Here is a 14,763-nt window from a genome sequence, read left to right on the forward strand (position 1 = left end):
AAAAAATCTCAAAGAAAGAACATTAAGGTATCCACAACTGCACCGAAGAGTAAAATAGTGACATGTGCATTATTAAACATTAAGTCTCTCACCTCTCAAACCCTGTTAGTACATGAATTCATTATTGATCAACACATTGATTTACTCTGCCTTACAGAAATCCGGTTACAGCATGATAATTATATTAGTTTAAGAAGCTTTTTCTGAATTCTCAGACTTTTTATCTGACTTAGTGCTCAACAACAATTATTGTTGGTGATTTTAACATCCATGTAGATACCAGAAAATACAGACGCAATATGGTATTTAATTAATTATTAGAACCGATTGGTTTCTCTTAAAATGGAAAAGAACCCACTCACAACTTTAATCGCACTCATTTCCATTTACAGTCGATGTCTCTCGAAAGGACTGTAACTAAGTTTCAGGATATATCCTCCACCGTTATCTTCTTCAATTCCATGTGTCAAGGCAGTTCAGAGGAGCTACCTGAAATAACTCACCCTGGCTTTGGATACTGGGACTCCTCTGAAAAAGAAAGCCTATATTTAGAAGCACTTGACTCCCTGGCTTAACTGTCAAACGTACATCTTCACGCAGAACACTTGTAAGAGAGGAAATGGCATCCCACTAATAGAGAAGACCTTCATTAAGCCTTGAAGAATAGCTTGTTGCTCTATAAAAAAAAAGCTTTTGTAAAGCTTAAACATGTATTGCATTTCATCACTGATTGAAGAAAATGCTTCTCCTCAGTTCTGTAACCAGGCTGACAAAAATCCTTTAATCTTAACTAGTTATGGCTTCATTAATTTCTTACAAATAGAAATTTAACAAATAGGGAAAAAATACTCAGAATCATTTCACATGCATCTTAGTCACTGATTTCAGACACAGACTTTGAAAATGAAACCAGTCCTGAAGTGCCTTCTTGCATTCTTTCTAATCTCCAGCAGCAGGGGATTTATATGGCTGCAAAAAACAGTCACTGTACAGAAGTCATATGCATTCTCCTCAGTAAATATTACATGTTAAATATTACAATATTAAGCATCTTGAGGGGCCTTGAGTTGTGATTTGAGCTATATAAATAGAACTGAAAAACTAAATCCGTATTAAAGCCAAGAATCATAATAAACAACAGCCGGTTTTAGGGTGGTTCTATCATGTGATCAACAATTTTGTTACTAGAACATCCAACATCCTTTGGCTTTTAAGTCAGATCCGACCCTGTTTAGGCCTAGTTAGACTGTGAGAGACAAAAATGTTCAGCTTAATATAAGGACTCCACTAACCACTGGTTGACATGATGGCGGTTGTCATTAGGAGAGCATTAGCTCAAGCATCACTCAAGTGATGCTTGGAGCTTAGTGTTCACATTGTGATTGTTCAGTTTAAGAAAAATAATGCATTACAGCACTGCCTTACAAACAAATGTAATGTGACAACTGTAGTAATGTGTTTCATTACTAAACCATTAACAGACCAACACTGTTCTAGACACATAACAGTGTGCGTTTCACATTTAATTAAACATAAGTTAATGCAAAAAACCCTTCTTCATTCCCTCTTTAAGTTACAAATACATTGTAAATATCAAACTTGAACATTACTGATGAGAACATTATTATTATGTGTCACTGTGGTGTTAGCAATTGCTATCCACAGCTGTAAACTGTTTTGATTATCCACAGGCAACGTCACTGCTTACTGTTTGTGTTGTGACCCACTTCTCTACCTTCAATTTCAAAACACTTAGGCAATGTGGGGCAGCAGTTACACAGCTCCAAACCACTCAACCAGCGGAACAATGACACACAGTAACACTATGTATTTGGGAAGCATTTTATCAAAGCAGAATGATTTGTTCCAGCACGTACTGAGCCTGCAGGGACTAAAACAAAGATTCAGAGAGAAGCGACAGTAGCTGCAGAGTTAGCAGAGTAGCAAATGGCAGAGCAAAGTTGAAAATAATGAAATAAAAATAAAGACATAAAGACCTTTAGCTTGTATAATTCAAAAATTAAATATGCTTTCCAGTTTGGTCCAACTAATATTAAATTACACTTTTTAATCATGATCATGCAGACATACATTTTTGTGGTTTCATTACATCACCGGACTGCATGTAACCAGAAGAACATACTTATAGATAAGTAGATGTAGACATTTCTAGCCAGTTAAAATTAATTAACACTAATGGCTAACATCATAGTTACTTTAATTACCAGTTTCCTATTTGTAACAAAGTGAAAGACAAACTGGTGACATATTGAAGCTGCTGCTAAAAATTACAGGTGTGCAAATAAGGTTTGCTTAAGCAATGTTTTGAGGCCATCTTGAAGTGGGCAGAACTTTAAATAATGGGCATGAATGCCACAGCAATTCGAGGCCTTTAATCATTTTTTGAATGTTTTTTTTTTCCCCAGAATGGAACAATTCTAAAGAACAAGAGTACAGAAGAGGCTGGCTGGTTATTTGGCCACTCTTCCTTGGTAGAGCTCATTTAAACTGGTTAGATTTCTGGCGTGGACTCAGATGTCCATGCTACATAGTCCACATGGTCCACTCCAAAACCAGTTTTAATGTGTGTTTTGGATCATTGTCCTCTTGCAACACATATTTGTCTCAGACTTTCAACCATCTTGTTGTTGATTTGAGGTGAAGTTGAAGAGTATGGTGGTAGTACTTCTTCATTATTCCATCCTCTTTGTGCAGTGTGCCAGTGATATTGGCCGCAAAAAGCATGATAGTAGTGTTATTAGGTTTGAAAGCTTCATCTTTACTACTCCAAACATACCTTTTGTCATTGTGGCTAAATAGCTCAATCTTTGACTTATCTGATCATAAAGCTTTCCTCCAGAAGACATTTGGCTTGTCTATATGGGCAGCTGCAAATGTTTGTCAAGTTTTAAGGTTTCAATTTTTGAGCAGGAGTTTCTTTATTTTTCTCTGAGTCCATGGTGAAGTAGAACTCATGTCAGCTATTTGTAATGGTCGCTTGAACGTCTTGAGAAAGAGAGAAACAGACACACAATTTCATGCTGTTGAAGTCAGCAGAGTATAAATTTAAGAGCATTTCAGTCTGAAAACCTCAATAGATTAGAATGCTTACCGGTAATATTAAAGCATTCATTAGTGGGCAAACGTCCTGTTAATCAGCTCTCAAGTACAGGAAAAGAGCCATTCATGCATCTGACAGTGTTTGTTTATTTACTTATTTTCTATGTTTTGATTTTGCCTGTTCCCCTAATGTCTGCTTCAGAGTCACTGAAGCCTTTATGCTGAGCATTGACGAGAACTGAAAAAAGTCTCATGCAGAGTCACACAAGGATTGACATATGCCAGCCAGAGTGAGCAAACCAGCTTGGCTAGGCTTGTTCACAGCCTTAATCAATGGGAGGCTTATCTGGTGACACAAATGATCATGGCAGCAGCAGAAGCCACAGACTGTAGCAAATCCCAACTCATCTCATTATCACAGATGCATGAGAGGAGCCGTATCACCACTTCTGCCAGATCTGTCACTCGGAGCTTTTAGAGTGGTGAGTTAAAAAATATGAAACAGCGAGCTGTATATGTAAACAACTTGCACTGTATGAATATCCAGAAGCTAATCAACTGTGCTGATTCGTTTTGGCATATGTTGTCATTCTTGATGCTGTTCATATTGCTGCAAGCAGAACTGGAAAAATAACAGTGGTTGTCTATAAAATGAGGATATGGACAGGTTTTATTTAATAGGGCCACTGAGATCCTTCAGTGGAAGTAATAAAATATTGAAGATTTTCTATCAGTCAGTTGTGGTGAGTGCTGTGTACTTTCTACACCAAATCTTTCCAACACATTGAAAAAGACCTCACTTGACCAGAAAAATCCTTATCAGTCTATTGTCCAATTGTCCAGTTAGTTTAGCCTCTGAAAATGGTGGACTGTGTAAAAAAATGTGTGTAATTGCAAATCAGTTAATGCAATACTTTTTGTAAACCACTTTTAACAAAAGTCAACTGTGGTGGTGTAGAGAGGACAAATTACAAATACAAATAAATACCCCCCCCCCCCCCCCCCCCCCCCAAACAAACCAAAAAAGGGCAGCACTGTTGCATCACAGCAAGAAGGTCCTGAGTTCAACTCCACCATCTGGCCAGGGCCTTTCTGTGTGAAAATTGCATGTTCTCCCCATGTCTGTGTGGCTTCTCTCCGGGTACTCCAGGTCCCTCCCACAGTCCAAAGACATGCAGTTAGTGGGGTTAGGTTCATTGGTGATTCTAAATTGCCCATAGGTGCGATTGTGAGTGTGAATGGTTGTGTGTGTTTCTGTGTTAGCCCTGTAACAGATAGGAGACCTGTCCAGGGTGTACCCTGCCGCTCGCCCTATGGTAGCTGGGATAGCCCCCCCCCCCTCCCCCCCGCGACCCTGATGAGGATAAGCAGAAGAGAATTGATGGATAACAACAACACTTATGGACCTAATTGTGTAGTCATCTTTTATGTACACAGATGTGTGAACATTTAAACGATGCAAAACGTAATGAGTCTTTGTCTATTCAGTAGATTTGAAGTTCTAGATACATAAGGATATTGAAAGGAAACAAAATTTAGCTGACTATAATTTGGAGCCATAGCAAAGGGTGTGAACTTTTGAAAATAAGAGATTTCAGTTTATGATCTTTGCTCTCATTATCAAAAATTATTCATTGCGGAAAAATGCAGTCTTCGGATATCAAAAATGTAATCTTCAAGACAAAATGTACAAAAAGCGTTTTCTCCTGTTTTTGCTCTGTTGTCCATCATTTTCCTGCCATGGAAACATCATGCACAAAGCTTGAGAGTTTACGTGTTTAGGGACTATCTGTTCTACACTTATCAGCTCTAATCGCAGCTGCACATCAAGAACATATAAAAGAATCACCAACTTCTTCAATTTTCAAGCTGGCACATAGTGTTAACATCATCCTATGCCTAGCTAATGGAGCTGTCCCACTGTAGTTGTAATATATTTACATATTTCAAAGTTAGCCCTTCTGTAGTGTGGTATTTATACTCTTCCTGTTCTCCCACTGCATGTGTGCTGGAATACACTCAGTAGTCAGTCATGATAAAGGCACAAGGCCTACCACGCTGAAGCCAGAGTTCCTTTGTAGCCTGGAATCAAACAGATATATTTAGACATGCTGCTCTGTGCTGTACAAACCAAGTGGTATTCCCCTCTCAATCTGTATGGCTCTGTTCCCCCACTGCAGCACAGCCAGGGGTCTTCCACACTGTCAAAGGCTTTGTTGAAAGAACATCCACAGTGAATAAATCCCTTATGCTGTGGACACAGGAGCTGATTCACAGTGATAGGTTCCTCATAACCGATCCATGTTTTTTTGTACAAAGCCTGCTGTGTGTAGAAAGAAGACAAGCTGTCTTCCCATGACCAGCCCAACTGACCATGTCTAAAGCAGTGTCAGGATGCCGTGACAGACTTGTGTCACAGATAACAGGACATGAGTGACCACTGGTTCTCACTCAGCAGTGGAAAATAGTGACCAGCTTTTGTCCAGTGAAAAAAACTGCAAGGACTAAGAGCAGGATGGGGGAGAGCACATGAATCAGTAGATGTTTAGATAATTTAAAAGTAGAATAGGAGGAGAGCCTTCAGTTTTCAGGCCCCTCTTCTGTGGAACCAGCTTCCAGTTTGGATTCAGGAAACAGACACTATCTCTACTTTCAAGATTAGGCTTAAAACTTTCCTTTTTGCTAAAGCATATAGTTAGGGCTGGACCAGGTGACCCTGAATCCTCCCTTAGTTATGCTGCAAAAGGTGTAGGCTGCTGGGGGATTCCCATGATGCATTGAGGACTTCTTCCTCAGTCACCTTTCTCACTATATTATAATAGACCTCTCTCCATTGAATCATACTTGTTATTAATCTCTGTCTCTCTTTCACAGCATGTGTTTTATCCTGTCTTCCTGTATCTCTCCCCAACCAGTTGCTGTAGATGGCCGCCCCTCCCTGAGCCTGGTTCTGCTGGAGATTTCTTCCTGTTAAAGTGATAATCTATGGCAAACGCCCATTTGTGTGCCCAGAAAAAGACAAGTACAATTTTGCCCTTTGGGGACACTATATATGTTTTCAATGGGCAAACCCACTACCATCTTTGGGTAATATTATATGCTACCAATTAAAACCTATGTGGGTCCCATGTAGGCTAGTCTATGTGGGGCATATAGCAATTTTGCCTATCCAAAATCAAGCACCCAGTCATGCAGAACTATTCTACATGCATCTGTGAAAACCTGGTTCACTGATTCACAGGAGCCCAGTGAATTCCAGCTTAGTACCATTATAAAATGCCACCTGTGCAACAAGTGCAGTCGAGAAATTTACCTCAATACTACCTATTCCACACAATTATTAATAGTATTGTAACAAAGTGTAAAGATCACGTAAATCACAGCAGAAACTGAAGTATATAGAATGCAGAGGTCACCTTCAGATTAGCTCAAGCACAGTGGATAGAGAGCTTCATGAAATGTATTTCCATGGCTGAGCAGCTGCATCCATATCGTACATCACCAAGCACAATGCTAAGTGTTGGATGCACAAATATTAAGCATGGCACTACTGGAGTCTAGAGCAGTGGAAATGTGTTCTCTGGAGTGACAAATCACAGGTTTCACAGTTCTCAATCCGATGGATTGGTTTGGTGGTTGCCAGAAAAACAGTATTTGTCTGACTGCAAGTTTGGTGGAAGGGGGAAACATTTCTGGAAATGTTTTTCAGGATTTTGGGCTTTGCCCCTTGGCTCCAGTGAAAATAACTCTTAATGTTTCTGCATAACAAGACAGGGAGCAGTTGGGGATGGCCCCTTCCTGTTCAACTTGAATGGGCACCAGTGCACAAAGCAACGTCCAGAAAAACATGGATGAGTGAGTTTAGAGTAGAAGAACCTGACTGGCTTGGACAGATCCCTGACCTTAACTTGACAGAACACTTTTGAGGTGAATTAGAGCAGAGCCATGCCTTCTCATCCATCCTCAACCTCACAAATGCGCTTCTGAAAAAATGCCCAAACTTCCCATAAGCAGACCCTTGAAGCTTGTGGAAAACCATGCCAGAAGAGTTGAAGACGTTATTATGTTTGCTTGCTATTATGTTTGGGGAACCGACAATCACTTTATTTTTAAGATTATAATTTAAAACTTTCTGTTTTAATAAAGCTCCATACAGGGAGTGCAGAATTATTAGGCAAGTTGTATTTTTGAGGAATAATTTTATTATTGAACAACAACCATGTTCTCAATGAACCCAAAAAACTCATTAATATCAAAGCTGAATGTTTTTGGAAGTAGTTTTTAGTTTGTTTTTAGTTTTAGCTATTTTAGGGGGATATCTGTGTGTGCAGGTGACTATTACTGTGCATGATTATTAGGCAACTTAACAAAAAACAAATATATACCCATTTATTTTTACCAGTGAAACCAATATAACATCTCCACATTCACAAATATACATTTCTGACATTCAAAAACAAAACAAAAACAAATCAGCGACCAATATAGCCACCTTTCTTTGCAAGGACACTCAAAAGCCTGCCATCCATGGATTCTGTCAGTGTTTTGATCTGTTCACCATCAACATTGCGTGCAGCAGCAACCACAGCCTCCCAGACACTGTTCAGAGAGGTGTACTGTTTTCCCTCCTTGTAAATCTCACATTTGATGATGGACCACAGGTTCTCAATGGGGTTCAGATCAGGTGAACAAGGAGGCCATGTCATTAGTTTTTCTTCTTTTATACCCTTTCTTGCCAGCCACGCTGTGGAGTACTTGGACGCGTGTGATGGAGCATTGTCCTGCATGAAAATCATGTTTTTCTTGAAGGATGCAGACTTCTTCCTGTACCACTGCTTGAAGAAGGTGTCTTCCAGAAACTGGCAGTAGGACTGGGAGTTGAGCTTGACTCCATCCTCAACCTGAAAAGGCCCCACAAGCTCATCTTTGATGATACCAGCCCAAACCAGTACTCCACCTCCACCTTGCTGGCGTCTGAGTCGGACTGGAGCTCTCTGCCCTTCACCAATCCAGCCACGGGCCCACCCATCTGGCCCATCAAGACTCACTCTCATTTCATCAGTCCATAAAACCTTAGAAAAACCAGTCTTGAGATATTTCTTGGCCCAGTCTTGACGTTTCAGCTTGTGTGTCTTGTTCAGTGGTGGTCGTCTTTCAGCCTTTCTTACCTTGGCCATGTCTCTGAGTATTGCACACCTTGTGCTTTTGGGCAAAGGAGCTTGCAAAGAAAAGCGTCTGGACTTCTTTAAGTTGCTTGAAGACGTTTCACCTCTCATCCGAGAAGCTTCTTCAGTTCTAAGGTCAAATGGTGGAGAGTCTCAGGAATTCGCATGATAAGGTGGGGCCAGGTTTCACAATGAACATACCTGAAACTCTGGCTGATTGTGACCCACACCCAGTTTCACACCTTGGCTCAGGCGATTAGAGGATCATCAGGGGGTCCTTTTGTCCCTCTGTGGGGGGTTACTCCCACTAGGTTTATATCTTTATATCTCATTACAGAGATGCACATCACCTAATATGCTTAATTGGTAGTAGCCTATACAGCTTGGAGTAAGACAACATGCATGAAGAGGATGATGTGGACAAAATACTCATTTGCCTAATAATTCTGCACTCCCTGTTAGGCCTGGATCAACCCTTCCTTAGAAACACTGCAATACTTGGAGGCTGCTATTGCAGTGGGATTGAGTTTTCTTTTCTTTTTCATTCACCTCTTCACTCTCTATGTACTTTGCATTTAACCTTTAGTTATTATTAAACTCTGGTTCTCTTCCACTGTGTCTTTGTCTTCTTTCCTTCCCCTCGCTTAGCAGCAGATGACTGCCTCTCCCTCAGCCTGGTTCAGCCAGAGGTTCCAAATGGCATCAAGTGCTTACTCAAAGTGGGCTGTCTTATTGTTAGGGTATTCTCTCTATTTTGGCAGGGTTTTTACATTACAATATAAAAGCAGCTGTTGTGATTTGGCACAATATAAATAAAACTGAACTGAATTGAACTGTGTGGCTCAGGCGGTAGAGCAGGTCAAAAGGTTGGCTGATCGTGTGTGAATGTTAAGATAGAGAGCACAAACATAGAAAAAAATGTCTGTAATTATTGGACTTAGGAACTAATGAGTTTCTCCATAACAAACACTGTGGCCATGTATTTGGGTGATCATAAACATACTTGGAACCAGAAAACAATGAGTTGAAGGCTGTATGCAGCCGGCACTCAGGTGAAATAACAGCCAATCAACACCTGATGGTGAGGGTCAGATGGTGGGAAATCAGGACAGGTGTGGCATGTGAAAATGAGGGTTGAGCGTATCCTGGGAACATTTGGCAGAGGGTCTGAACTGGCTGATCTTCGGCCAGTTTCCAGAGCATTCCAAAGAAGGTTTGGGTGAGAGGTAGCCTGTTGGCCTGCCAGCAGGCAGCCTGTCTGTCTGCAGATAGTTCTGTTGCCAAATGGAGGAAGTATACAAACTATATGGTACTATATGGTGTCTGGGTCCGTCTTGCTTGTGTTGTCGTTGGAGCTGCAAAGTTTTAACTTTCAAAGAGCTCAAGTGAAACCAAGTGTTTTAAACAATGAAGTGTCCACTGTAGCCACCAGCTGTGCTTTTCCTGCTGCATTTTTTGATCTTTTAATTTTTTTTCATGGTTCAATTCCGCTGTTGCTCATTTTTCTATTCTGGCCCACTGGTCAACCAATTAGCGTCATCTGCTTGTTTTCTCTTTGCATCAAAAGAACCCAGTTGCAATGATTAAAAAAAATAATTAGTCTTGTGGATAACTCCTGTGTAAAGTGTTTAGGGCATGTTGTACCAGAAGAAAATCCTGGAGCACACACAGGGTATGCTGTAGAGAATGCTTCTGTTGGCTGTCTCAGAAACAGCCTGGTGAACTTTGGCATTTCCCCTTAGACATTGTCCTATGTGATTTTTTTTTTTTTTTTTAAGTGGCTCTGGTCCAAATCTACCTTAGACAATGCATGGCAAAACATAAATGAAAAATAAATAAACAAACAAAGAAGTAACATATTATCATATTTTACAAGACTCACAAAAAAATGCTACAAATATTACAAATTAGTGTCAAGGCCAGACATTTACCTGAATATCTACATCAGAATTCCATATATTTCATTCTGTGACATCAGAAAACGTAGCACTGATTTTCTGGCATTTGCAACTGAGAATGCAGCTGTTATGATGAGCCAATTTAAAGGAGCCACTAAACTTCTATGTTAAAAGATGAAATCCAAATACAAGTTGGAATTACCGACACTGTGTCAGAACTTTTCCAAAAGCCTTCTGTTCATCTCAGTAAATGTAAGGATGGTTGCCATTTTCCTGCTTGAGGATCTGCAGCTCTTCAAGCAGGATCTCAGATGACTCCTGTGCAGTAAAAGAAATCTGTCCTCAGAGCAGATTGTTTTCTTTATGAGAGCAGTAGGAAAACACTGGAGCTGCCAATTTATTTATTCATTTATTTATTAATGTGGTTGACAGAACATAACATATGACTTGCCCACAAACATATAGTGATAAAACTTATTTTTATCTAAAGGATTCTGTTGTCTCTCAACCAATACTTCATCCATTGTCTTCTTCTTACACGGGGTCACGGAGGGGAGTTGGAGCCTATTCTAGCTGCTACAGGGCAAGAAGCATGCACAGCATAGACAGGTTGCAGGTCTGTCACAGGGCTAACACAGACAACCATTTACACTTATGCTGCCACCAGTTAACCATATCCCACTAACTGCATGTGTTTGGGAGAAGCCGGAGCACCTGAAGAGAACACACACAGACAAGGGGAGAATATTTAAACTCCACACAGAAAGCTAGATGGTTGATTCAAAACCAGGACCTTGTTGTGAGGCAACAGTGTGCTGCTCATCAACAACCCACTACAGCTGTGATGTGATATAATATGTTTTTTCTATTTATTTTTTAATAGAGTCTCATAAAATTAGATTTTGGTAGTTTTCTTTTATCACTACAAGTATTTCAGGTTCGTGTAATATTTTGCCTGGGTATCAGGGTGGACATTACATGCTATTCTTTGCTTACATTACAATTTAACTCCAACCATTGTTTTGCTCAAATATAGTTTCACAGAGCTGCTAGTTTTGCTGAAGATTGTTGCAGGGTGTTAGTGGCCCATTTCTGATCATGATTGCCCATCATCTTTTAAGTCAGTCATTATCATGTTGATAGGGTCACACTACATACCTTCTTTCAGACAGCATATCTTGTTTTAGTAAAGCTCCAACAAGATATAATAAGTCACAAGAGTAAAACCAGCTTGCAGTTATTACATTTTGGAAGGACTTTGCACACTTAGCCACATTAATGTTAAGAACCAGGTAGTCTGGTGAATCTTCTCGAAATACTCACTCTCTAACCATCTCACTTGGATGACACAGACTGTCTTTGCCTTGTGCCCTCTACTCTACTCTTCCCAGACAGCCTGATTATGTAAGTTGTTATCCAATCGAAAACTGTCTGGATCGCACAGTCCTCTGTGTGCCTGTTTGTTTGCATACTATATAGCTGAGAGCAGCACAAAGAAACCTGGATTTGAAAGACCTTTATGTAACAGATTTGCCATCACAATACCAGCGTACACTATAAATATACTTTACATTGATGCAAGGGGGAGAGGCAGTTCTGTCTGTATCACAGATGTGACAGTTTGGGTGTACAAATGATCAATGTGGGTGTTATTGACCAAGCTTTATTCAGAAAACCTCCCATTACTCTGTTTGCCAAGAGAGCCTGTGTCTTGTACATGCAGAGATGATCAAAGCAGAATGAAAGCTAGTCAGTGGGCAGAGAGTGAAGGACAGGTTCCCACTTAGAGGGCAGAGCGAGTGGGAATGTTCAGTCACACTTCAGTGTTGGATGTTTCTTGCAGGCAGGTAAAATAATGGTTACCGCAAATGCAAAAGATGAAACCTCCACAATGCCCAATGAACTTCCCACTCCCTTTCAACATGTAAATTAATCAGAATGTTTTTTTGTATGTAATTTGTATAGTATATTTTTTTTTCTCTCATTTCTTTTCTAAATGTACTTGTATATTGTTCACATGTTGAAATAAATTACCAATCAATCAATCAATCAATCAATCAAAAACCCTCAATAAATATAATTATAAAGTTAAAGGCTGAACACTTTTCTGGTTTTACCATAACTCAACCAAAGTACAGAGTAGATCTTTGAGACTGATCTTTATGACTGATCTTTATGTTATAATTACTAAAATGACAAAGTGTTAGTTGAACGTACCCTAAAAAATATTATAATTTATAAGTGACACACCCCGATACTCGAGCAAGGTAAAATAGTAACAGTCCAGAATGACTGTTACTATTAACGTGTTTATTTATGTTCAATATCTCCAGGAATTTTCCTGACTAAATGATACACCATTTCTCTGTGTATGCTTGGTATACCCATTATACCCCCTACACCCAAAACTCTTACGTTCCTTGGTTTGTAATCTACAAAGCAATGGCATTGTACCTAAAATTAATTGGAAAAAATCAATTTATGTAAAATTCATATAAAAATAATAAGAGAGAAATTCCAAATAAGAAATGTTGGTACACTTCCCTCAACAGATTATTGAAAAAATAACACTGGGTTCAATTACGTGCTAATTTCAGACGCATCCTGACCTCTCATTAAGACTTTTGGCTCTCTAGTCAGAAAGAAGTATAGTTAGCACTAGGTTTCTTGAAAAAAAAAAACAGCAGTAGGAAATAAATATAATATGTGACACTACCGGTCAAAAGTTTTAGAACACCCCAGTTTTTCCCAGTTATTTATTGCAATTCAAGTCATTCAAGTCCATTGAATAGCTTGAAATGGTACGAAGGTAAGTGGTGAATTGCCAGAGATTAAAAAAGGTAAGGCTACCCCAAACCGAAAAATAATGTTCATTTCAGAATTACACTAAATGGCATTTTTCAGGGAACACAAAATGGGTTAACAATTTAAGGCTGTTCTGCAGCAATGGAGGTTGATCAAGCCTTGAAAGCTTGTGCTACTAATTCCTACAGGTGTTCCAGCTTTTCGGGATTACTTACAGGGATAAAAGCAGTGTTGGAACACACTGTGGTACTAACTCTTGTGAACATCAGTTGAACAGTATTGTACCTCAGAGAGTAGTATGTTGCTACAAAAATGGTGAGAGGAGGAAGTGTGATGGTCTGGAGCTGTTTTGTTGGATACAGGGTTGATGACCTGTACAGAGTGAGCGCCATGCAGTACCCTCTGGTATGGTAGTTGGTCAGGGGTTCATCCTACAGCAAGATAATGACCCAAAACATAAATCCAAGCTATGCCAGAACTACCTCTGGAAAAAGAACAAGATGGTAAGCTTGAAAACATGGAGTGGTCAGCACAGTCTCCTGACTTAAACCCCAGCGAGCTGGTTTGGGATGAACTGGACAGAAGAGTGAAAGCAAAGCAACCTACAAGTGCCACACTTTTGGGAACTTCTGCAACAGATATGGGAACTTTCTGAAGAATATTTGATTTCTATTGACAAAAGAATGCCACAGGTGTGTTCAGCTGTTATATCTGCCAAAGGGGGCTACTTTGATGAGCCAAAAGTTTAGAAAACATTTTGGTCTATAAATTGATTCCATGATTTCTTTTTTTAATTTTATTTTCCAATTGCTTATTTTTCAATAAAAAAAAACTAGAAAAATTGTGGTGTCCTAGAACAAAACCGGTTGTCTATGTTGAGGAAGTGTTGTGGGAAATCAAGCTTTTATACTCCTTTTTATGTACACAGAATTAAAATGGAACTCATTTCACTCACTCTCTCGCTATTGTACTTCTAATCAGGTAATAATCCACTAGCAACACAGGAGTGAGAACACATTGCTATCCCTTCCAGGTACAATTAGCAAAAACAAAATCAGTCTTTCACACTGCAGAATTGATTTAGTTAGTAATCTTCATGAGTGTAGGTTCTGAGTGCATGATGAGTGTTGCATGTCAGTATTCATTTAGCCATGAGGTGTGAAAAGGAAGCACTGATTCTGTAATCAGAGTCATGCAGCAGTGGATCAATGCAATTCAAGACACAAGGCTACAGAATATGACTCTGCGGCCGTGCATTATAATCAAGTGCTCAAATCACAGGAGATGTTTTTGTTCTTCTGTAAAATGGGCTTCAATAACCAGATGATGATCTTTTAGTTTTATTGCATATGTGAAATGTCCATAAAATAAGGATCAAAAGCTGCTGCAATAAAAACGTATCAGTCAAATGGAGCAGAGATGTTAAAAGAAAGGGACTGCTGAATTAGGACAGTAGATTTTTGCTGCCTTTCTCTCTGCTCACTGTCAGTTCAGTCAGCTGTGATTTCCATATCAATATTTGAGTGACACTGAATTATTTAGAAGCATGCAGTGACACAACGGGATGCAAGCCTGAGTGGCGCCCTGCCACTGCTCTTATTGTTTGTGTGTGTACATGAGGACCAGTTGCTGGTTGGACTGAAAACATATATTGAAAAAGCAATCGTGTGTGAGAAATTCAGCAAAGGTAGAATAAGATCTCAAACAACCTGACAAAAAGCCACCTGCTTTCACATAAGTACTTTAGACTAAAACAAGGTCATCTATAACAAACATTCATAGTTTGAATGATGCCATCTGAACACAATAAGGAATAGAAAAGCAAAACAACACAG

This window comes from Diplotaxodon limnothrissa, linkage group LG22 (genome assembly GCF_057381915.1).
Source record: "Diplotaxodon limnothrissa isolate DT_005_m linkage group LG22, D_limnothrissa_male_GT1.1, whole genome shotgun sequence".
NCBI classification, from domain to species: Eukaryota; Metazoa; Chordata; class Actinopteri; order Cichliformes; family Cichlidae; genus Diplotaxodon; species Diplotaxodon limnothrissa.